Genomic DNA, 24,615 nt, shown 5'->3' with positions numbered 1-24,615 from the left:
TAAAAATAGAACTACCCTATGATCCAGTAATCACACTACTGGGTATTTACCCCCAAAATACAGAAACACTAATTCAAAGAAATACATGTACCCCTATGTTTATAGCAGCATTATCTACAATAGCCAAACTATGGAAATAGCCCAAGTGTCCCATCGACTGATGATTGGATAAAAAAGATGTGGCATATATATATATATATATATATATATATATGGAATATTGTTCGGCCATAAAAAGAATGAAATCTTGCCATTTGCAACAACATGGATGGAGTTAGAGGGTATAATGCTAAGCGAAATAAGTCAGAGGAAGACAAATATCATATGAGTTCACTCGTATGTGGAATTGAAGAAACAAAACAAATAAGCAAAGGAAAAACGAGAAAGAGAGACAAACCAAGAAACAGACTCTTAACTATGCAGAACAAACTGATGGTTACCAGAGAGGAGGTGGGTGGGGTATGGGTGAAATAGGTGATGGAGATTAAGGAGGGCACTTGTGATGAGCACGGGGTGTTGTCTGGAAGTGTTGAATTACTACATTGTACGCCTGAAACCAGTATAACACTGTGTAAAATGAAAATCAAATAATTGAAACATTTAAAACATCTTTTTAATCATTTAAAAAAAGAAAAAAAGAATTTGAGTCATTCAGCTGGTAGCATTTACAACACCAAAGTTTACATGTTTAAATTTCCCCTCTCTCTCCTTTTTTTTTTTTCTTTTCTTTCTTTCTTTTTTTTTTTTTTTTTTTTTTTGCATTTTACCTCTTTTCATCACTGCAAATCCATTTTTCCCAAATTTTAGAAGTGCACAAAGGGGTGTGTGGTATTGTTGCTATTCTGTGAACTCTAGTGCTACTACTTGGGTGACCATCATGTTAACCTACCTTTAACCTCCGTCTCTTGGGTGCTGTCCTTGGGTTACGATTTAATAGTCAAATACAATGGAAATATATTTTCATTCTCACTATCAAAATTTAGATTTGGTCAACTGTAGGACATCTGCATGCATAGCGCTTGATACCGTGGGTCTACAGTAACCCAATAAAGCGAAAACCTTGAATGCATTCCCTTAGGAGGCTAAGTGATGTCTAGGGAGTGACAGGTATTGGGGAAGAAAAGTTGATTATAGGTATTGTTGGCACGTTCTATTTTAATCTTGAAATATTTGAAAAGACTTGCTCTAAAGACAAGAAGGGTCTCGTTCATGGCAGTGGGTGTTTTCTACTCTTATGAATGTAATTTTGTCCCTGCTGAAAATGCAGAAGTTGCTTGGTCCAAAAGGGCACTGACATCTTATACTATGCTTTATTTGACACCTTATACCGACCGCTAAACCACACGGGGCAAACTTCAAACGACTCAGCTATCGGAATGTATATTTGATTTGAAAACTGAGGTCGGCTCCAGTGTGCTTTCTCATGCTGCTCTCAGAGGATGGGAAGACATCTGTGAACACATCTTTTTATTGCCCTTTTCTTTTATTTTTATGAAATGGCCATCAGTTCTTCAAGCACTTAAACATCTTCCATGACACCTAGACATTACGGTCTCCAGTGGTGGTTGTTTTGGGCCAAATAGGGACTCTTGATGACTTCCAAGAAAGAATGTGAGTGGAATGGGCCATTACAATAAGTTGCAATTGATTGTGGAAAGTTCCCCTGCCCAAATCTCTGGGATAATTATGGCCAAATAATTTACTGGTATGAAAGTAAGATAAAAAGGGGGCGCCTGGGTGGCGCAGTCGGTGAAGCGTCCGACTTCAGCCAGGTCACGATCTCGCGGTCCGTGAGTTCGAGCCCCGCGTCCGGCTCTGGGCTGATGGCTCGGAGCCTGGAGCCTGTTTCCGATTCTGTGTCTCCCTCTCTCTCTGCCCCTCCCCCGTTCATGCTCTGTCTCTCTCTGTCCCAAAAATAAATAAAAAACGTTGAAAAAAAAAAAAAAAGTAAGATAAAAGGAACTGAGAATTTTCTCTTCTATGAGGATATAAACTTGTAGATGATATTGCCAAAGCCATATCTGGAAGCCCAGATTGTGCAATCATAAATTAGAAAAAAATGTATTATATCAAAGAAAGTGGGTACCCATGTTTACTAACAAGTTAAGAGTTTCCCAAAAGACCCCTTCGGTGTTCTTCAAAAATTCTAGGTATATTTTTGTTTCAGAGAGTGTGCATTGCCAGTTCCTTCTGCCTGCAATACTTTTCTTTCAGATGACCGCATGGCTCACTTCCTTAATCCTTCAAATCTGTGCTCAAATATCACCTTCTTAATGAGGACTAACCCTGACCAAGGTTTAAATTTAATGTTTAAATTTCTATGGTATTTACCATAAACCCCTCTACCATTTTCCCTCCACTAGGATGTCAGCTCTGAAGACCTGGAATTTTGGTCTGTTTTATTTACTTCTCTATGTCTGAAATAAGCCAGAGTCAAGGTTTAGGAAAACAAGTATCAGAGTTGATTCCATAGGGCAAGAGTGGGAAAGAGAGATAAGGCATAGTAACTAGATAGAAATAGGCTCTGAAAGAGTATAGGTCAAAGGCAAACAAAGGGCATCTAAGAACAGTTTTCTGGAATAATGTCAGAGAAGCTGCTCTCACAGTTATTAGCTAATAATTAAGAAGTTTGACAAGTTTCAAGATGTTTGGTGTACAGATACGTACTATGCTGAGTCTTTGTCCCTTTTTTGACTTCCCAGCAACTCTATCACCATAGTCAGTTATAGTCAGTTATATATCCATCACAGTTTTGGCAAGGAGATTTTGTTTGTTGTAGTCACTCAGGGACTTAGACTGATAGAAGCATTATCTTAGCATGCTTCCATATTTTCAGAGGCAAGGAAAAATAAATTGGGAGGACCCTATGATGGCCCTTCGTGCTTCTGTCCTGAAGGGATATATGTCACTGTTACTCATACCTGATTGGCCAAAGTTAATCACATTGCTAAGCTTGAGTCAATTGGGGGTAGATAATGTGCTTCTCCCATTAGAGAGGCAATGAGTATAAGTGACAATGAAGGGTCCACCTCGTCCTGTTCTATAATTGGGAAATTACCTATGCTATGGCTCCTGGAGGGAAGCAGGACCTGTCTTTGGGTATACAAATTATAAATACTTGATAATTGTCTTACGGCCCCAATCATATACACTGGGGCATGATTTGAACTGGGGTTAGTAATATAAAGCAACACAGGAGGGGAAAATTCTTTTCGGCGAGGCTGTGGTGGCCCCAGCATATGATTTTCAGGGACGGCTGTGGCAACCTTGCCAGTAATGACTTCCAGCATCTAAGTGTGAACTGAGGTGTTCAGAGTCCAACGGTGAACAGTACGGAAAGCTCAGCTCACGGTATGCGGTGAGATTCCAGGCATAGTTATGGCTGTAGCTTCCCACACACTGGTCCGTTTTAAAGCCTAGGTCTCTGGCATGCTCCCCAACATCTTGTATTGAAACCAGCTCAACAAATCTCTTGCTTACATCTAAGAATCAGGTTAATGCAAGTGGTCTGAAATGACATGCACTCTCCTTGTCCTACTTATCACAACATTTGCAAACACCTGAACAAAAGATGCTTTATCCAACCCCGGGCTCAACTGCAAAAGTATAATTCCTATCATTTCAAACTTAGTTGTTTTTTTGTGAAGTTATTTGTGAGCATAAACTAAAATAAGATGTCAAATGCTGTCAAAGTGTGAAAAGCAACAATCTTCTTTCTATGGCATCAGTCCCTTCCCCCACAACCAGTTTCTACTTTTTCAATTGAATTCTTTTGATATTTTACTTCCATATCTCTAGTAATGTTTTCTTAGTGGCTAACCCTCCCATATTGCTTGCGGAGAGCCATGCACTGTTCTAAGCACTTGAGAAATTTAGCCCACATAACAACCTTAGAAGGCAGAAAACTACTACCCCAGTTTTCAGATGATAAAACTGAGATACAAATCAGTAAGGCAACTCGCCTGAAGTCGTATGGTGATTAATTGGCGGTGGTGGGAATTAAACTCAGAGTCTGAATCAAGAGTCTGCGCATGTAACTACTATGCTATATTGAATTGCTGCATGTTTTTTATATCTGCATTCTGATTCTTCAGTTTTAAATATTTATCCATTAGCTTCCCACCCCGTGTCTGCCTCTTCTCCCCATCACACACAGACACACTTGCCATCTTCCACGGGCTATAGAGATATTTAGTAATCAGTATACCTGTGAGTATATTTATAGACAAGCCGCTAATTTAACTTCAAAATCTCCCCAACTTGTGAAAACCCCCGTGCCATACATTCAACCATGTTAGCTGTTCTAAAGATGTTACCTTCTTGCCGATTGCTTTCAGAGTCCCCCAGATTAGTCTCAGCTGAGCGGATGATTCTCTAGGCCCGGTCCAGAGCTACTGTTTTGGATCTTTCTTCATAGATTGTCAGTCTTCCTTCACCTCTCTCTTGTGTTGGATTTCCTTATTTCTAGAATCCCATACCTTCTGTTTTCTTAGTCCATTATTTGTCTTGTTAAGGCACATCCTTCGGTAGCTTCCTGAGAAAGGGTGCATGGGAGGTAATTTATTAAAACTTTTCATTTCTGGAAGTGTATGTATTCAACGTGCACACTTAATGATAGTTTGTTTGGGCCTAGAAGTCTAGGTTGGAAGTAAGGTCTCCCTCCTGACTCAAAAGCCATTTACTCCATCATCTTCTAGCATTCAATATTGCTTTAAGGGGGTTCAATTCCATTCTGGTTCTTGATCCCACTTAGTAAGTGACTGACATTACAAAAATAATCACATAATTTTCTTAATTACTAATTTAGTTTGATATTTTGTTAAATTTACAGTGTACATGGTGGATATTTGTAAGATTTTTATTTTTGGTTTATAGTTGCAGAATAACCTGGATATGCTTCGTATTATGGTTCAAATATGATCGTCCTCAGGGCACCTGGGTAGCTCAGTCGGTTGAGGTTCTGTGTCTTGATTTTGGTTCAAGTCACAATCTCACAGTTCATGGGTTCGAGCCCATGTTGGACTCCATGCTGATAATGCAGAACCTGCTTGGGAGTCTTTCTCCCTCTCTCTGTCCCACCTCCGTGCATGCTCTTTCTCTGTCTTAAAATAAATAAAAATAAACTTAAAAAAAACAAATATGATTGTCTTCACTTTTACTGCTAACACAACTATATATTTCTCCTCTCTCCCGCAATCTGATTTTGTTTCTGCAGAAGCTCTTTTAATATTGTCACTTTATATATATATATATATATATATATATATACACACACACACACACACACACACACATACATGAACCAGTAGAAAGTGGGAACAGTTGGCAAGGAGATGGGGAAGGAATGACTTCACACACCTGAGAAAGAGGGAGCAGTTTGTACCAGAGCTGAAGGTGAGACACAGTCTATTTGGTTCAACTATTTTATTCTATATGTAGAAAAAAATCTGGAAAAATTTACATAATTTTTTCAGTGTCACATGCTAATATGTCAAGTGACCATAGACTATATCCTTCAAACCAGGGCACTTTCGAGAGTAAAAGTGGATGATAATTGTAATTAATAATTACACAAGAAAGGCAGATGGAAACCAGGTAAACTAGGCCTGTTCTGAGCAAACTAGGACATATGCTTAGCCCATGGTAATCATGGCTTAACCAGGAGCCATGGTTCAAATGAGGCTTAACTCTCCATTTCTTGTCTGCAAGGTTTTTCTCCCCTGTTAGTCCACTTTGCGCTAACCTCACTTCAGTCTGATCTCTGTTTAGTGGTTTCTTCTCTCGCATCGTTTTATTTCATTCGTATATTCCTTCCTTCATTCTACAAATATTTTTGAACATCTACTTTCACCTCTGATCCTTAAAGTCATTCCTATCCTTTTAAATGGTTAGCATTATCCTCTGTTTAAAATATCCTCTCTGCCTAAAGCCAGTACAACTATTCCAAAACTACCACCATAGAAGCTGATACCACCATGTTTTACGCGAGAGGTAAATTGGTAGGTAAATTGTGACGCTGTTTCGTAGCATGCTGCAAATGAGCTAGTTCAGTGTCAGCATGAACTAGACACACAGCTGAGGCCGTGGGGGCTCCGCAGGTTTCTGTGAAGGCAATGGCACCCTCATCACGTGGGCATTTCGGGAACGGCCTTATAGCAAGCTCAAAGGGGGTGCCTACCAAGGGTAGAGATACAAAGTGAGGCCCAAAGTAGAAAACCACTCAAGGGTAGACACAAAAGGAAAAAAATCATCTCCAAGTCCCAGCATCCAATTTGATGCTCAGGGTTACTTTCTTAAGACTTTACTTTTTTCGGGGCGCCAGGGTGGCTCAGTTGGTTGAGCGTACGACTTCGGCCAAGGTCATGATCTCACGGTTCGTGGATTCATGGCCCGTGTTAGGCTCTGTGCTGAGCGCTCAGAGCCTGTAGCCTGCTTTGGATTCTATGTCCTCCCTCTCTCTGCCCCTCCCCTGCTCATGCTCACACTGTCTCTGCCTCTCAAAAGTGAATAAAAGATTAAAAAAAAACTTTACTTTTTAAGAGCAATTTTAGTTTCATAGCAAAATTGAAAGGTACAGGGGTTTACCACAGCCTTCTTGTCCTACACATGCCTAGCCTCCCCCATGATCAATATCCCTCACCAGTGGGTACATTTTTATAATGGATGAACCTACATCAACACATCATAATCTCCTGAAGTTCATGGCTTACGTTAGGCTTCATTCTTGGTGTTGTCTAAGGTGATTTTTTAAGGTATACTTTCTATGTTGATCATCTAAATATGTGAATTAGAACTTCATAGGGTGCTTGGGTGGCTCAGTCGGTTGAGCACCTGACTTTGGCTCAGGTCATGATCTTGCAGTTCGTGAATTGGAGACCTGCGTCGGGCTCTGTGCTGACAGCTCAGACCCTGGAGTCTGCTTTGGATTCTCTCTCTCTCTCTCTCTCTCTCTCTCTCTCTTTCTCTCTCTCTCTCTCTCTCCCTTCTCCCTCTCTCTCCCTGCCCCTCCCCCGCTCATGCTCTGTCTCTCTCTCTCAAAAATAAATAAACATTAAAAAAAAACAACAACTTCATTTTATGAGAAGAGTGTGACAGGAAAGGTTAAGCTAATTGGTCTTTTTCCTGGCAGTTTAATAGACACGCTAGCTAGATTCTCAGGCTGTTGCTGTCCATTGTTCAATATAAATTGTTTTTCATCTCAGGTATGGATTTTAAAGTGCGTCATTCTTTAGGTGGACAAAACTTCGGCTGGTAATTTCATATGAAGAACTGACGATGAAGCTTCTACACCACCTGCGGGATCTTCTATGGCTCTTGGATAATATGAACAGTCTTGATTTCAATCAATAAATATAGTGTACTGAAATAAGACCTAAAACAATGTAGTGTACAAGGTCTTTAGTTACTAGACAACCATGTGTGAGTTTTCTGACTTTGCCACTCGTTGCACCTTTTGGCAAAACTGTCACGAATTCTAACCGCCAGGCTCCTCAGCTATAAAAAAAGGAAAATATAATACTTCCAGAGAAGGTTTTTTGGAAAATTCGATGTAGTGTTGGGCACAATGTCCTTAGCGCAGTGCTTGATGCGGTACTTAGCCAGTGATAACTGTGGTTTCTAATTCCCCAATTTTTATGCAAATAAGGAAACTCAGTTTTCAGATTTAGTGGTAAATGTATGTAATGCTTTGACACTTTTCTCCAATAGCTACAGAGCTAATAATCTCGACATAGTGGACAAGATCATCTGATTAGCGCAAGATGAAATTCAGACTCCATATTTCATTCTTGGAAGGGGGTGTCAGTGATGCAATTTCATGGCCACGGGCTGTGCTTATGAGGAGATTCTGTGGTTGTACTAGGGAGCACTAGCCTGTTCCTACCGGCAGCCGTTTTATATTGGTAGGGTGTGTTGAGGCGGTGTTGGCAGAAAGATGATATAACAGCAACAACAACAACACCAGTTGAATATATTTTGAGATGCTGTCATTGGTCAGGAGCTGAGTTTCATCCTTCGCACGCATTATATTGGCTGAAGTCAAGACACAACTGTGGTGCCCCGGAAAGGCCTGGAAACCTGGTAACGTTGTCAGGTTCTTGTAATCTAAAACCAGTCAGGCAGAGGCAGTGCTGCAGGCTTACCCAGAGAGCCAAATAAAAAACGTGTGCCATTCAGCTCGGGGGAACTGAGGAAGACAGCATGGGAGAGCTGTTGGAAATGGAAATGAATCATCTTCAGGCAGCAGCTTCAGGACGTTTAAATTTCCAAAGTTAAATCACCCAAGCTTTTTTTGCAAGTAAATCATAATAAAGAAGTAACTCAGTGTTAAATGAATGGAACTACCATTGTATTTGAAAATAGATACATTTGGGAGGAATTAATATAAAGTCCAACCGAGGACACTTAGAATCCAGGGATTCCTATACAAGTGCTTCTAACTCTAAGCAAAGATCTTAGTAAAAAAAAAAAAAAAAAGTATTATTCTTTAATTCACCTGCGTGAAGCCCAGAATGACTTTCCATTTTTGCTACTGTTCTTAAGGTAGTGGGTATTTTTCTTCCCTTTTTAAAAATTCACCAATTTCACAAATATGAACTCGTTTAAATCTAACCCCCTTTTCTCTCCAGCCCACAGGTCACACGAGAAGACCAGGAAGGAAAAAAAAAAAAAAAAAGATTTCAGAAAGCACAATTTCTTTGAGGAGTCACTGTGCCTGCTGCAAAATTATTCGAATGAAAAGGTTTTCTTTTCGGAGGTAGAACGACAATTAAGGTCGACCTCCTCCGTTCAAATTAAAAAAGAGAAAAAGGAGTGTAATGAAGAATCTGACTCCTTCCTCTAATTTTACAAGTTCAATGGTAATCTAACCGTGCCATTCATTTACAGAAACCATTAATTTTACTATGTGGCTCAAAGTAGTAGGCCTCAGCTTTCATTCTCTTGCTTCTCCCCTCCCTTACTCTTTGTGTGTGCACCTGTTCGGGCCACTTTAGCATCCCATTTGTAAAACTTTGGATAATCCTCTGGCACTAACCCTGGTGTGATAATACTTCTGTTATTCAGCAGCCTAATTACAAAGGACAACACAGATAAAACACTCCAGTCCTATTTTTAATAGCTGATTTGCCAATTTCTCCAAGCTCCAGAGAGAATGGTCTCCAAATCTTGCTGGATTTAAATTTAATCTGAATTTGTTCAACACATGGAACTCCAATACCTCAGAGCAGACCTTTTGTTGTTAGACTTTTGGACAACTCACTCCTTCTCCCACCTCTCCTCCACTTTAATAGTCACGTTAGGAATCTGTCGGTTTTTTAGAATATAGTTTAACAATATAATCGGAGCATTTTTAAGCATGCTCCAACGTCCTTTGGAGACAGACGTTGACACCCTCCAATAACAAAACAATCAGAGAGTTGGGGCTTGAGGCACCGAAGAGTTACTTTACTCAATTAAGCTACGTGAAAGATGAGATAGTCACACTTCTTAATTTCACGAATTCTTCTGAGGGCAATAGCTTCAGAATGGGAGTTCAGTACAGAAAAATGTGTCTAATATTTCTTTTCTGGTTTAAGATGGAAAAAAGAGAGGATTATTTCTAATTCATGACAAACCTAAGGAAAGGATCATTGCTTCAGTACAGATAAGCCTCCCAGCATCTGGGTACTTAACTCGACTTCTTTGATCTAGAAATGAGCCTGGAGATCTGACAAGAAGAGCCAGTCTTGGGAGTTCCGGGTACTTCCTGGTCAGCCAGAGAATATCCCCAAATTCTGAGGGATTGACTAAATCTCCCCCACAAAACATGTTTTGGGGGGTTTCAAAGGGCACCGAGCAACTGAAGGGCAACCCCTACCGTCTTCTTAATCCCTTGATTTTGAAACCCCGAGTAACTCAAGGGAAATTTAACACATATGTTTCTGATTCGCTTACACTGCTTCATCAAAACCGTGTTTCGTAAGAGCTATCTGATATCTAAGGAGACTTCTCAGTCTTTTTTCTAAGCCTTTTATTTTGCTTCAGGAAATCACGTTTTCTTCGCGTTCAGCAGGATTGGAAGCAGGGAGGCCTAGATTTGGTTCTAAAGGCACTCACAAAACCAGCAGAAGTTTGGGTACTGGCAAAATAAATTGCTCTGCTCTGTTACAGAAACAGACAAGTGAAAATGCTGACGAGTGAAAAATTCAAGGATATCATCTGAGGTGGGGCACCATAGGTTAATTTCATCTACTTTGCCATTTAGTAATTTCATCAACACGTACATTTCTGCTTTGTAAGAGACTAATTGTAGTGGATTAAATGACAGAAGACTAATAAAAACATTCATCGCATTTTGCACGTGGAAAAATACGTCATAGACTAAAGTGATTCCGAGTTTAGTCCAAAATGACACTGTAACTTGTTGAAAACACTACTACACTGAGTCATATAATGAGTTCCTGGGTCATGTGGCACTGGTGAAAAATATGTAGGAGAAATTACGTAGAAGAAGAGACACTCCCTTTAGATCATAAGAGAATCCAGTAATTATGGAGGATAATTTGGTGCTTTAGGGCAAAAGTTTAGTTTGAAATTTGAGTTTTTGATCAATCACTGACATTTTCTAGAAGAGTTATAATAAATTAGTAACATCAAAGTAAAGCCAGTTATCTGTGAGTGGTTTATAATAACATACTGGTGTATAATCACAACATTTACTGAGCACTTACGGTTCAGGCACTGTGCTAAGTGCTATATATAAATGATTGCATTTAATTCTCACATAATCCTATGAAATAAGGGCTATTATTTAGTTTTTAATGTTTATTTATTTTGGGGAGTGAGAGAGAGAGAGAGAGAATGAGTGGGAGAGGGACAGATAGAGAGGGAGACAGAGGATCCGAAGTGGGCTCTGTGCTGACACCAGTGAACCTGATATGGGGCTCAAACTCACGAACCACAAGATCATAACCGGAGTTGAAATCGGATGCTCAACCTACTGAGCCACCCAGGTGCCCTGGATGTTATTATTTTTACACTCATTTTTTTTCTAATGAGTAAAATGAGGTCCAACAATTTAGAGGGAAAAAGACTACTGAGCCACCCAGGTGCCCTGGATGCTATTATTTTTACACTCATTTTTTTTCTAATGAGTAAAATGAGGTCCAACAATTTAAAGGGAAAAAGACTATTGGATCAGGTATGGCTATTTCAATCATCTCTTACATTAGTGCGATATATTTTTTTCATAGGACATGATTAATATACTCCATTTTATGAATAATATAATATTTGCGCATAAATACTCTAGGTAATGTAAGGAGTTGGATGTTACGAACTAAGACCAGGTATCATCTCAGTTACGACAGTCTTAAATACTGCAAGCCGCGTTTCGTGGCCTTATTCTTGTCTAGCTGATCTTTGCCAAAATGTCCCTCCTTGCACTAGCTGGGAAATGTATCTTATTTGTCTAACGCTTCCCCGGGTCTGATAGTTCTTTGATCCTTAAGGAACATGGCAATTGGAAGGAGACTCACAAACGAGTTAAATTTTCCCTTAAGGATGACATAAGGAGTCCCAAACCTAGAATGTTAGGAGAGTCAGTGCCTCAGTGGTATGCTTCTGGGAAAGTGGAAGTTGGATTATAGAGGGTACATTCTACCTACACTTTTCGTGGTTGGTATCCAACTCCTAGCACAGTGCCTGGCAGGTAGCAGGTCCTCGGCAAGTTTTTGTTGAAAGAGAGGATGAACACATGACTAAATAAGAAATAGACGTCTTCGTATTTCCTAGCCACGAGGTGGACATCAATAAAAACACATATGAGATGGTTTGTGATTTGGGTCCCTGAGGTCTCTGCTTCCGTGTCAACTTGTGTGTGGAGAGTTAACTCTGTTAACTCTGTTAACAGTGTGAGAACTACCCCTTTCCTTTTGCATCCAAAGCAGTGCTAGGCTCAAGAGTTCTGTGGTGAAGTTTGTGATAGCCACCGCTCAGGTGGCCCCTGGTGATTCTTTCCTTCTGTATTTTTTGCCCCTGTGTAGTCCCCTCCCATGCTGAGTAGGGCTGACTTAAGAGCCAACAAAATGTTGAAGAAAGGATGTTGTACGACTCCTAAGACTGGGTCATAAAAGGCATCATGGCTTCCACCTTGTTCTCTCTTAGGGAATTGTGGGAAGCAGTCACCTCGTGTGAGGACACTCGGGCAGCCCAGTACAGAGATCTCTGTGATGGGACAGTGAAGGGTCAGTGGGACAGTCACGTGAGTGAGTTCTCCTCAGAACAGATCTCTCAGCTCTGCAAGCTTCAGGTGACTGCAGTGTTGGCTGACATCTTGACAACAAACCCATGCGAGGCCCTGAGCCAGAAGCACTGACCTCAGCTGCTCCTGAGCTCCTGACCCACAAAATCTGAGACCAAAAAAAGGTCTATTATTGCCCTCAGCTGCTAAATTTTGAAGTAAGTCCTTTGTCAGTGATAGCTAATACAGAGTCATATCTAGTGACACGGAGTCCGACTCGGACATTTAAGAAAATAAATATATGATATCATGTGGTACTTGTTCTATTGCTTATCTTTTTCGATTTGTATTGGTCCATCGCAAACCACTCAATGAGACTCCAATCTTTTATATAAGAATTAGGCCTAGGGGCGCCTGGGTGGCTCAGTCGGTTAAGCGTCCGACTTTGGCTCAGGTCATGATCTCACGGTCTGTGGGTTCGAGCCCTGCGTCGGGCTCTGTGCTGACAGCTCAGAGCCTGGAGCCTGTTTCAGATTCTGTGTCTCCCTCTCTCTGTGACCCTCCCCCGTTCACGCTCTGTCTCTCTCTGTCTCAAAAATAAATAAACGTTAAAAAAAAAAAATTAAAAAAAAATAAAAAAAAAATAAAAAAAAGAATTAGGCCTAACAGTATCTTTTCCTAGTGATGTTTCACATGGTCTGGGTGCAATTTGTGGAGATTGTGTGTGTGTGTGTGTGTGTGTGTGTGTTAAAGGTCCCTAGTAAAAAAAAAAGGGGGGGGCACCTAGGTGGCTCAGTTGGTTAAGCATCTGACTTCAGCTCAGGTCATGATCTCATGGTTCATGGGTTCAAGCCCCACATTGGGCTCTGTGCTGGCAGCTCAGAGCCTGGAGCCTGTTTCAGATTCTGTGTCTCCCTCTCTCTCTGCCCCTCCCCTGTTCACACTGTTTCTCTCTGTCTCTCAAAAATAAATAAATGTAAAAAAAAAAAAAAATTAAAAAAAAAGTTCCCTAGTGATTTCAATTCATAATGAAAATAATTCTGACACATCATGAAAATTCGATCCTGGTGTCAGGTTTACTCTGTGACAATGGTCAAGACATTTTATCTCTCTGAACTGTAAAACTGAGAATCTCTTTTAGCTAAAAATTTTATGAATAAGATATAGCGACCAAACAAAACCAGGCCTGACAATGGTGATCGGCCACCCTCGGACTTAAAATGTGGGTACTTGGAACGTCAGCATGTCCCTGATGGACACAAAAGAGGTTTTGGTTTAAGGTGAGCACGTGGGCAAAAATACCCCAAAAGTCTCTGGCACCTAACTGCCACCACGCACTGTGTTAGAAGGCAGAGCAGCTGCCGTGGCTCCTAAACAGCAAGGTAGCAAGTCATCAGCGTAGACAAACTACTTGGAGATTACCTGCCAACACCTGAAGTTTTCATTTTCCACGGCTTGTTGGGCGAGGGTGGGATCTGATGTGTGAGGGAGGGGAATACACGTGTTCCTGGCATCGGTCCGATTTCTCAGCTCCGTGGAGGAACATGTCTGCCCACACGAGACACGAACGGCAGTGGCACCTTGTGACATCATGTGGGATGTGGGGGGAGGCACAGTCACCACTAAATTAACTGCGTGTGCCTTGGGGAGTTTCAGACAATATGAAGGCCACGTATAAGAAGCACAGGCTGAAATTATTGTTATATAGGCAGCTCGAATCCTTTCTCCAACACTAACCGGATGTATGGCTTTAGGTAAATTATTTAGTTACTTTAAGTGTCATTTTCTGTAGATGGGTCTACATCAAGCAGTGTCTACCTTATAGGGGTGTTGAAGGATGTAACAATCCACGTAAAGCATCAAGCACAATGTCTAACACACTGTGCCGTCTAAATGATACCTATATCATAATAACTATTATTTCAATTTCACCCTTGACCCAAGTGGTTTGAAGAAAGGCTTTGGAAATGGGTTTTTTTTGGTGGGGAGATACCTAGGTTTCGACCAGGAGTTATAGAATATTTATAAATCCTGTCTCTAAACCAGACCAGACAAAAGTCTTTCACAACAAGCCAGGCAGAAAGCTAAAAAGCCACGTATGATTTGGGGCAGACTTATTTCACTGGGACCAATGGATAACTTTTGTTCCTGCAAGGGGAGGGCGCTTCCTGTGAGAGACAGTAATGTCATTATTCATGCAGTAAGCCAGCCCACTTCAACTGCTGATCTTCATAATGCCTACAAGTGTAATAAAAAAAAAAAAAAAAAGAATACAAAAAAACCACTTGCTTCCTTTTTTATGAGTATTGACATTCTTGTGCAGTATTAGGAGAGCTAATTTAGCTTCCAGTTCTAAGAATTTTTGAATCTATAGCCAGTAATTATTGGCATTCAGAGGTACAAAAGAGGAAAACAAAGCTTGCAAATTCTAGCACATTCATGTGGGATTGGGAGCTGAATTAGGATCCTCACACCCCATTGAATGATCAGCCCCCCTATTAGAGCCTTATTAAAATGGTAATGATTATATGCCAGCTATAGGCAGGCAGCCGCACCTGTCAAAAACTACCCCGATTATCCTGTTCATTGAACTGTCTGGCTCTTGAATCAGTGTCTCAGGTTTACTTCTCTGTGAAGTTTTTTTCCCCCCGGTTTAAATAAAAAAGGATACAAGAACAGATATTTCTTTGGGGTCACAGAACACTCTCAGAGTCCATTATATCTTCTACTTATTTTCTGTTTTTGTGTCTGGTATGACAATATGATAGGGGAGCTGTCCTCTTTTTGGTTTGGGATAGAAATAGGAGAAAGAAACAGAACAAATGTAAAGTTTCATCCAAATAAAAATTCTAATGCTAGTAAAAGATAGTGCAAATCTATAATTAATCTGCAAACTGGGATTATTCGATTGTCAGGCACAAGTGCGGTGATCAAGGCATAGATTCTTGTTACTGGTGCATCATTTGACAAGCCTAGAGATCTGTTGTCCTTTATTTTCAAGACATTTGGGGCTGCCATCTACCTTCTGCCTTTAAAAACCCACAGAACAATAATGTGTTTCATTTGAAATCACGTTTTCCCCTAAATGAACCGTATCACTCATTGAATGCGCGATGTTGGGTTTTTTTTACAAGATTAATTCTGCCCTTCCTGGGAGGGAAAGTGTCTTTTAAAGTCTTTCACCTAGTGGTGTGTCAAATTCCATACTTTAAAAGAGCATCTATGAGAGAGGGCACTGAGGAGTTGGATGTCATCAATAGGACTTGTGACAGATGCTGTAATGGTAACTGGTCAGAGCACGGGAGGAGAAGAGTCAATGTACAAAGAAAAGCAAATTATGTTTTGCTTGTCTTGTTTTTGTTTGCTAGAGGATGGCTTCCTCTGATTCTAGCATGTCTTGGGGGACATCATGAAGGATTTTGGTTTCCTACAGTAGCTACTGGCCTGCAGGGATTCCTAATACTTCTCAGCCACGAGTCCAAGCCATCGGAGAGGAGAGCAGGAAGCACATGAGTTTTTCCTACCATCTGCCTTTTGGTAGAACTTCCCCCTCCAGGTTCTTTGAACATGTAGGAAGCTCATAAAAGAAGGAATCTCAGATTCTTTTGTTAAATTGCAGGAAGAAAGACAAAATTTGAATTTAGGATTTTGTGACCCTCTCTTAGCCAAGAGTACCTGGGGTTTCCAGTCACTGGGATATTATGACACGAAAATACTCACAGCTGGGTCTGTTAACTGAAATCTTAATGACACTGAGCTGCAGCATCTATGACTGTAACAACAAAAGAATGCATTTTTTAAATTTTTTTTAATGTTTATTTATTTTTGAGACAGAGAGAGACAGAGCATGAGCAGGGAAGGGGCAGAGAGAGAGGGAGACACAGAATGTGAAGCAGGCTCCAAGCTCTGAGCTGTCAGCACAGAGCCCGACGCGGGGCTCGAACTCATGAACTGTGAGATCATGACCTGAGCCGAAGTCCGACGCTTAACCGACTGAGCCACCCAGGGGCCCCAAAAGAATGCATTTTTTACAGCAATTCACAACTCATCTGAGACATTCTTTCTCCAAATGCTATTTATTTATTGAATGACTTCAGTGAAATGTATTCTCCTGCTTCCCCAACACCCACCGCCTCCTACCTTGTACCCATCCGGTCAGTACTGATTGAATATCACGAAGTACCAATGGAATCATTCTCAAGTCTTTGTTGCCACCAGTTTTGAAAAAGGTTGTATTATGGGATAATTATAGATTTGAATAATTGGTTACTGTGCAACCAAGATTATTACAGGGATGTCTGAGTAGCCAAATCCTGTTTACAGCCCTCAAGCGCCTTGACCTTGTTCTAGTGAACAGCTCTTGCCTCTCTGTCCAGAACCACTCAGCCTGACGCCTTTGTGATGTGTCACCATCTTGGTTCTCCTTCTATTTCCCTTGTCTTTTTTTTTTTTTTAAACATTTATTTATTTTTGAGACAGAGAGAGACAGAGCACGAACGGGGGAGGGTCAGAGAGAGAGGGAGACACAGAATCTGAAACAGGCTCCAGGCTCTGAGCTGTCAGCACAGAACCCGACGCAGGGCTCTAACTCACAGACCGCGAGATCATGACCTGAGCTGAAGTCGGCCGCCCAGCCGACTGAGCCACCCAGATGCCCCCTTCTCTTTTCTTTCTACATCTTCCGTCTTCGCAATTTATCTTCTCCTGTGATTCCTTGTGATCTCCTCTAAAAAGACAGCCCCAAATTTCGACCTCAAGTGGACACTTCTGTGGTCGTTCATTCCCAACACCTGATCTCCTCTTCCCTCGAGAATGTCTTATGAGTCCCCAGCTCAGCTCGACTACTTCTAAGTTAGCTGTTGTTAAACCTGATCCCGTTTCTGTAGCATTTTCCCCAACTGGTCACCAATTGGTCATCAATTGGTCACCAATTGGTCATCAATATTCAAACCCTATAACGTCTTACAGCAGGATATTCTGATGAACTAGAGTTCACAGCCAGTGACACACATACTGGCTCTCTCACACCCAGTGCTTTTACACATACATTTTGTCTTACAGAGACCACCATTCACCTGGCAGTAAGGAGATGTCACAGAACAAAAAAATCTTGGGTCTTCAAGTTCAAAACCAAGACTCCAAGGGAACTCATTCTGTAAACACTGAATTTGAAGCAATTTGTGGTAAATTTCAGCCCCCCTATCCACATCAGCTCAGTAAGGATATCTTGGGTTGAAGGGAAAAATGATCAGACCAGAGGGGTAAGTAGGGAAAGAAGTCTGTGAACTCTAGGACAAGGGGACCAGGATGGAGCACATTGAGGATTTTCACAGCTTCCACTCCTTTGGATGTCATCCTTAGCCAGTCCTGTGAGCCTTGGAGAGCTGAGCCAGTGCTCAGGTGGAGATTCATCTCAGTGTACAGTGTACTTGGCCATGCTGGCCAGTTCCATTAGTGCTTTTTCATGATGGCATCTGGTGCTCACCTATGGAGAGTAACCAGCAGAAAGGACTTGGGACTTAGGACATCAAAGTCCTAAATGACTCACCGTGACCTACTAACTTACCATGTATGGGCAACCTCCTGTCCCTGGCTTTGTAAACCTCTCCCTGCCAGCTATCCCTTGAAGCGGAGAATGGGCTCTGTCCTGCATATTAGAGAGAGCATGTTGGTGTGAGAGGAAAGGTTCCAAGTGGTCCTCTTAGTCAAGGCTGTGGTGGGAGAAACAACCACCCACGATCTCTGAAATCTGTGACCTTATTTCAACTTTGCTTGCCACTAGCCTATATGAGGTCTTTGTTACCGTCTTATTCGTGCTGCATGTCATTAGTTTTTCCATCTGTCTTGCATATTGGGTCCCTTCAAGTTAGTTTACTGTTGAAACACCATGAGTGGTCCTCCATTTCATACTGAATCAAGTTCAAATTACTCTTACATCTTATCTACACAGGAACTAAAAGCCAGTCTTCCCTCCCATAAGCTTTAAAGGGACCATCCATTCCTGGCTCTGTTTGAGTTCATCGACAACAGAGGTTCCTTCTTATCTCAATAGATTTCAGTTCCTTCCACTCCTGGAGGTCCGTGTAATTCATGGGTCCTTTCCCCGATATCATCCTTCTACAGCAAAAGCTAGAAGTCATCTCTTCCTCCTCTGATTCTCCACAGTGCTTTATCTGCACCTTTTTTTCTGGCCCCTTTACCTGTAAATATTCCATATGTACGTATTTTGTTTACCTCTTTGATCGTACGTCTCTTGAGGGCAGGAGCAAATTATGTTCATCTCCAAAGAACCCAAGGTTGGCTTTGCCTGCTGCATAAAATTCAAGATGCATACTTGTTAGAGGAAATCTAATTTTTTATTAAGTATCTGTGGTTTGTGCTATGCATCTGGTTGGACTGAGCTGTTAGTGTGTTCTGAAGGCATTTCATAGTAAAATTGTTTAATATTCAGTGCAAAAGGTGAAAAAAAGTAGAAACACTCAAAAATCAAACAGTCAGGTTAACTTTATTACTTTGTGGACTGATTCCTATCAACGTTTAGCAAATTTTCAAATTGTGGCATTTTATTTTTGCCTTGTGCCCCACATCTTGAATTCTTTTTGACTCTACTCTTTCACATCCCAGGATCTATCAGAACATCCTTTCAGAATCCCAGACATTCTTACCACTTGTACCACTACTTTGATTTAAGCTACCATCAACTGTGTGTGTGTGTGTGTATGTATATATGTATATATACATGTATATGTATATATATATGTGTATATATATATGTATATATATATACATACACACACATATAGTATACATAGTATACTATATACATAGTATATACTTATATATAATGTATAATATATATAATTATATGTTATACATTATCATATCATATTATAATCACCATCACCTAGATTACTGTAATAGCCCCCTAACTGGTCCTTTGCCCCTACAGTCTAGTTGAATACAACAGCAAAGCTGATTCTGTTAAAATGTAAGTCAGATCATGTCACTCCCCCACACAAAAGCTCCAGTGGATTCCCATCTCATTCAGAAGAGGCACAGTGTTCTTATAGTGATTTACTTGGCCTTACCTGTTCAGCCTCCAGTCCTGCCTCATCTGTGACCTCTTTTCCTGTCACTCCATTTTCTGATGGCTCCCATCCAGTCCCTCTGGGGTCCTTGCTGGTTCTTGAAAACCGCAGATACTCTTGTGCCTTAAAGTCTGTGCCTGATTGCCTCTCCCTCTGCAATACCTTTCTCAGATTTGTACGGGACTGACAGCTCATTTCCTCCAAGTCCCTGTGTGGATGCAAATAAGATCTATTCCCAACAACCTTGTTTAAAATTGTAGTTGCCTGAGGACTCCTGATTGCCCCCCATTTATCACCTTCCAACATACAACATAATTCACTTATTTTATTTTCTGTCTTCCTCCACTAGAATGTAAGTCCCACGAAGACAGATTTTTTGTCTGTTTTGTTCAGTGGTATATCCCAAGGCCATAGATTGACTTCTTTTTTTTTTTTTAATTTTTAATGTTTATTTATTTTGAGAGAGAGAGAGCATGAGCAGGGGAGGAGCAGAGAGAGGGAAACACAGAATCTGAAGCAGATTCCAGGTTGTCAGTGCAGAGCCTGATGTGGGGCTTGAACTCATAAATTGTGAGATCATGACCTGAGCCAAAGATGGAGGCTTAACTGACTGAGCCACCCAGGCACCCCTACTTCTAATATATAATAGCTCTCAATAAATATGGAGTAAATGAATGGTACTGTATTAGACTTAGAAGGGAGGTCTCTACAGATTCTCTGGTCTAGCAATTTCTGATTGGGGGTCTCTGAAAGTCATAATAGCATCTCTTAGCACTTTCTATAATTTCCAAAAAGTCTAATAAAAACAAACACTTGCCTATGATAAAACTGTCTAGTTTCATGGCTCCCAAACTGTGCTAAAGACCAGGGTCATCATCTCTTCTCGTCCCTTTTATATTAGTTCACCAGGCTTTCCCCCTAGGTCTATGCAGAGTCTGTGGAGGGATTTTTGAATACATTAGATTTTGGAAGGAAAGTGATCATTTTCTCTGTGCTCTAGTGAAGAGTGTACTTTTCCTCCCCTTGTCGCGTCCTTTGGACACGGCATAATTCTTGGAACATACTCGAAAAACGCATGCTAGGTTGAATTATATAGTGACCTTTCCACATATAGACAATAGTTCTTAACTCAGATGTATGCTGATGATAATTAATCCGACAGGGAAGTTAGAAAAACTGCCTAGTTCGCAGAAGGAAGGAATCAGTGCTGGTTAATGTGTCAATGCGTTAAAAATTGAGTGGGTTGAACAGGTGTGCTTGGAGATGACTTTATTTCACAGAACTTCTTGTGAAATGCTAGAAAGAATGTAGCTCTAGAAAGTTATATATAGGTCTCTTAGTTAAGAGAAATGTTTGATCAAGAAGTCAAAGCCTTTAACACTTTTTGTGTAGCTTACGTGTTAGGGCTTGAGGATAAGGATATTTTGAATTTCATCCTAGACAATAGAAACACCAGTCTTGGGGCGCCTGGGTGGCTCAGTCGGTTAAGTGTCCGACTTTGGCTCAGGTCATGATCATAAGGTTCATGGGTTCAAGCCCCATGTAGGGCTCTGTGCTGACAGTTCAGAGTTTGGATCCTGCTTTGGGTTCTATGTCTCCTTCTCTCTCTGCCCCTCCCCTGCTTATGCTTTGTCTCTCTCTGTCACTTAAAGGTGAATAAACGTCAAAAAACAAAATTAACAAAAAAAGAAACACCAGTCTGATTGACCAAATCCAAGTCAGCAGTCTCAGAAACGTGTTGAGTTAGTAGCCATAGTATCTAGAGTTGTACATAGAATAGTTTCAAAACTGAAAAATGAGAAATGCAGAAAAATGTCTGCATTTTGCTCTCCACAGATGGTCCCCTGGCCAACATAATTTTCTCTCTCATTTTGATGATATGGGCTGGAAAATGTCTCAACCAAATTAAGCTAATGGAGGTCAGTGTGTGGTATGTGCCATTAATTTGAAAAACAAGGAGATAGAGGAAAGACAAGGTAATGATTTGTGACAGGGGCCCCAAATTTGATTTAAACAATTCAATTACCCTTTTTAAAGTCCCCCAAAGAAATGTGCTGCAAAGCTCTCCATTCCCCACCCAGGCGGGCAGGGACACAAAAGCTGCTCTTAATAGCAGTTCTATATTACTCTGCGACAAAAACAAAACAACCCCGAACGTATTCTATTGTAAAATATCAGAGATGGTCAGGTAGTGAAGGGCTGTTTTTGCAGGGCTTGGGGAACACAGGATGGCATGTGCATGAGAACAGGCAGGGTACCCTGCTAGGGATGCTGGGCTAATGTTGCCAAAGTCGCTGTGGTATCCCGAGAGACTGATTTAAGGGAATTTCCATCTGCAACAGCCCAAAGATGCAAAATAAACTTAAATTTCAGCCCTGGCCTCACAATGGAAACCAATGGAAGGGTGTACTCTTTTAGGGACACAAGCTCTAAAAAGAAGCTTGAACCCTGTTTCTATGGCTCTCTAGCTCCCCTAATCTTGGGTAAATTGGTTAGGTTTTCTCCGCCTCAGTTTTTTCATGTGCAAAATGGAGATTATGGTAAATCTTATCTCAGAGGACCCTTAGAAGGATTAAATGAGATAATTCATATAAAGTATTTATAACCAAATTGTGCTTGTGAAGGTCAGAGCTAACCTCCTATGGATGCTAAGGAAACTCTTTTAAAAAGCAAACCATGAATAATGTACAGTTCTTTGTTTTTCTTATTTTAATAGTGACAAAAACACTTCAAAGTCTGAGTTCTTAGCCATCATCTGGGCACTGCCTTTCAAAACCCATCCAACTCATCTCTCACCATAACAAGGAGCAAGGGCCGTGTGCTTAACCTTCTATAATTTGGAAAAGAGAGAGCATTCTCTGATCAAAGGGGAGATTGCATCAATTAGGTAGGTTTCTCTACTCAAGGGATATATATTCTTTTATTCCTTCATCCACAGAGCTAAAACCCAAGTGTGAGACCACTATGACTATGTGGAAGTGCTATGTGAGATAAGACCACAAAAAATTGTTCAGTATCTGAAACAGAACAACCTTGGACATATTTCACGATTTGTTATTAAGTACACAACCTTTGCAAAGGGCTGCGGCTACACCACTCCATAGAAGGATTGCACACCATCGTGTTACCTTATATGTTCATGGAATTAATGAAAGCAGCCAGATGGGTTTGAATGAGCAAAGACAGTAGTCCTCAGTTTGTATCTGGCACATAGTAGGCGCTCAAGTATTGGAAGCTACGGTGACAGTAACAATGATAACAGATATGATGGCAAAGAAACTGTATCTTAAGAAGAAAACAAAAATAATTTGGAGACACGCTGTCAGTTACAACATGGATATCAAAAAAAAAATGTGCTCATCCTACTGCAAACATTCTGATCGGGAGGTGATTTTTATCTTTTCTATCCTAAAGTCCAAAATTGGCAAGGTATTTGCAAGTAAAGTCGACTGGATGTAACATCCGAAAAATGTTGAACAGGCTGATCACTTTTTGTGGTACCACTAGGTTGAAAATACAGAGGCATAGATTCCCTTTGTTGATGACTTGGTGACATCGATTCTTATTTCAAGAGATAATTGTTGCTCATCTACTCACCTGTGTGCTCTGAGTCAACCAAAATAAGCAAGAAGTAGAAACAGCTTTCTAGAAGTTGTCAGGGTAGCGGGGATGCAGACACATTGGTTTTAAGCCAATAACTTAAAAATCCAGTAGATCTCAACGAGAAAAGAACTATATATATGAGCATCCAGAAGCTGCACACGATAGGCATACAGCAGCTTGAAGGGTGAGTTGAGGGGCTGAGGATCTTTATCGTGTTGACCATTGCCTACTTTGTCAAATACAAAATAAATTACAACAGACTTTTTGGGAGAACTCTGAAAGAATTGGAAAAGATATTGCATCCAAACACAGGAAACTCTATTCTTTCAGCTAAAACATAATGCATTTCCCCCAGTGGTATGAAGGGCTATATCTGGAAAATCATTTTTAGTGCTTCTGTATTTCCGGAAAATGTGACCAATGCTTAACCACCTAGTTAACAAAACGTTGCACAAATAAGAGTATCACCTTTCTTTCTAAAAACCTATAATAAAATTTAAAATGTTAGGGGCGCCTGGGTGGCGCAGTCGGTTAAGCGTCCGACTTCAGCCAGGTCACGATCTCACGATCCGTGAGTTCGAGCCCCGCGTCAGGCTCTGGGCTGATGGCTCGGAGCCTGGAGCCTACTTCCGGTTCTGTGTCTCCCTCTCTCTCTGCCCCTCCCCCGTTCATGCTCTGTCTCTCTCTGTCCCAAAAATAAATAAAAAACGTTGAAAAAAAATTTTTTTTAAAAAAATAAATAAAATGTTTACCTGACATTTTAGACAACTTTCATTTCCGTGTACTGGGAAAATAGACCAAATTACTCAAGAATAAAAACCATATACATCCTTTGAGTAGAGAAACCTGTATAATTGGTGCAATTACCCCTTCGATCAGGGGGTTCCCTCTCTTTTCCAAACTCTAGAATAGTTTTGTTGATGAAATAAGTTACCCGATCCTGCCACACCTGCAAATTTTCTCTTACGCTCATAGTACATTCTTAGCCCGGTTCTGTAACTTGCGTGCGATTTTGGTTTCCTCTTAGATAAGGAAATCAGACTTTGGATGGCTGTGCTGTTCAGATTCCCAAGGCAGGAGGGTATAGGCCTGGTGTCCTGCCTCTGGAGCCACACATGCCATGCCCACAGGCCTGGCCCAAACTTTGGCGGGCAATCTCGCCCGCAGAATCGGTGAGCTGATGATGAATGGCTGTGAAGGCTTTGTGATTGCTCAGGCTCCTTTGTGGGACCGGACAATGGAGGAGGACACAAGTCTGGCTCAGGAGAGCAACGGATAAAACTGCTGGGCAGGATGGCGGGCTCCCGCCGACACGACCACTTGTTGACATTGAAAGGATTTCACAACAAGTGAGCAGAAACAGAAACGATTCTGTTCGGCGGGGCTATTAGTTGCAACGTGTGGCACCGGAGCGGTCACTCCCGATGTGTTTCCCCACTAATGAGCTCTGAATGCCCATTAAACTGGGCTGCTATAGGCCCAGAGCCACCCGGACAACGGCATGCATGAATGCCTTCCCCTGTTACCATTGGTCGGCCCAAGGAAGGAACAACTGGTATCACTCAAATTTAACCGGAGTTGACAGTACAGTTAAATGATCATTAATTAGAGTTTGTGGGCAGATAAAGGCTCAGAGCCATTTCTAATGACAAGATAGGTTAGTGTAACTCACTCGGGAGCATAACGCGGTCTGGTCCTGCCCTA

The sequence above is a fragment of the Neofelis nebulosa genome, chromosome 8 (assembly GCF_028018385.1).
Source record: "Neofelis nebulosa isolate mNeoNeb1 chromosome 8, mNeoNeb1.pri, whole genome shotgun sequence".
In the NCBI taxonomy this organism is placed as follows: domain Eukaryota; kingdom Metazoa; phylum Chordata; class Mammalia; order Carnivora; family Felidae; genus Neofelis; species Neofelis nebulosa.
This window is presented reverse-complemented; position numbering follows the sequence as displayed.